This window comes from Triticum aestivum, unplaced genomic scaffold, assembly GCF_018294505.1.
Source record: "Triticum aestivum cultivar Chinese Spring unplaced genomic scaffold, IWGSC CS RefSeq v2.1 scaffold174454, whole genome shotgun sequence".
NCBI lineage: Eukaryota > Viridiplantae > Streptophyta > Magnoliopsida > Poales > Poaceae > Triticum > Triticum aestivum.
The window spans coordinates 1-1,561 of NW_025264463.1; the positions used below are offsets into that span (position 1 = coordinate 1).

General features: G+C 50.2%; 1 long non-coding RNA gene across 2 annotated transcripts; it reads left to right on the top strand.

The window, feature by feature from the left end:
• The first annotated feature begins 47 nt into the window (after positions 1 to 47).
• On the top strand, positions 48 to 1,540 carry LOC123177908 (uncharacterized). 2 transcript variants are annotated; one of them, XR_006489199.1, is made up of 4 exons: positions 48 to 508; positions 621 to 772; positions 854 to 964; positions 1,464 to 1,540. It is a non-coding gene; the product is annotated as an uncharacterized lncRNA (long non-coding RNA). The 2 variants fall into 2 exon arrangements; XR_006489200.1 differs by having other exon boundaries at positions 1,468 to 1,537.
• The last annotated feature ends 21 nt before the right edge of the window (positions 1,541 to 1,561 follow it).

Here is a 1,561-nt window from a genome sequence, read left to right on the forward strand (position 1 = left end):
GCACGAAAGAATTGACAAAAAGGCGCGCGATGGGAGAATGAAAAATTAGAAGGCACTCGAAGCCCATATCCACGCGGCCTTATCCACACTGCCTGCATCTGTGTGGCTGCCATCGTTCTCCCGCATCAGCTGCCGCACTGCATCTCGCCGTCGACTCCGCCAACCCTAGCGCCATCACCGACTCACCCCTCCGCCCCGCCCTGCCCCGCCTCGCCCAGCGCCACCGCCCCCATCCCCTCCATCACCTATCCGGAATCCTACAACCCCGGCCTCGACCCATCACCGCCAACTGCCTCTGAATCCCATACTCACGCTGCCACCAAATCCCCATCGACAATTCCCCACACCCGCATCTCCGACGCACGCTGCCGTCCATCCGCATCCATGTCGCACCCACATCCAAGCCTAGAGCCACCACAGCATCCGGTCCAAATCGAGCAGCCGGTGGCCATATCCAGCATGGTGCTTCCAGATCCGTGGTGCCCAAGCAATGGAGCTCATCCACAAGGTCCCTTTTGGCTCCCCTCTTCTCCTCCGCACGCCTCTCTCTCTCTCTCACGACTCAATTTGAGTTCGCACACATGGTTCCTGTCTTTGTTAAGTTCGTGCTACTGCTGTAGAAGAACTCAGCGTACCCTTCAAGTTCGTCCAGATCCACGGTGCCCAGAGGGACCTGACGAAGGAGGACTAGGAGAAGGACCACCGGGAGGTCTTCATGGCTCAGCTCCTTGCCCACAAACGGCGCTTCTCCTACCCTAGTATACGGGACAAGGTCCGCCCCCCTCTCAATTTATTCTCCTTTTCTACCTTCCTTTCCTTCGACTGGATTTTCTGACGGATGGGTTGGTCACAGGATGACCCCTAGATCGACCCGACCTGTTCGCCAAGTTCAAGAGGAGAAGGAGCCTAGCCCACTTCATGCTGCGCTTCATCAACATCACGACCAAGCCAGCCCTCAAGCAAAGTACGATTTTCATACCCATCAAATCCAAACCTGCACCACACATGCACACACATACTTGTGTCAGCTAGAAGAGGTACTGCCAGACTGATGACATTTTTAAAGAACTTCAGTAGATTGTAAAACTGTACTGCAAGTATGCTATTGGAGATATTCATTATATCCAACAGTGAACTAATGCGCCAAAGGAAGCTTGTGAAAACTTTGAAGAAGAAATCCTTGTGGTCCAGACCTTTGGAGGATGTAATTATCTTCATACAAATTTACTCCCTCCATGCCGTAATATAAGAGCATTTTTGACACCACCCACTAGTGTAAAAAATGCTCTTATATTATGAGATGGAGGGAGTACTTCATTACTTTGTCTTGGCCTTCTATAATTCTGTCTGTTGGGCTTTGCTTGGTAGCGTTTAGTTTAAATAGTTTTTGATGAATGCGCTACTCACATATTTCTTTCTCTTTCTTCTGAAAGGTGCTAACATTGCTTTGTGTGATCCTCTAGCCAGACTGTAGAAAAGCTTGTCGATATCGTCATTTTTCTGCATAAACAAATCCGGGATGCATTCGATGAAGCTGGTAATTAATTGATTGGCTGCTTTA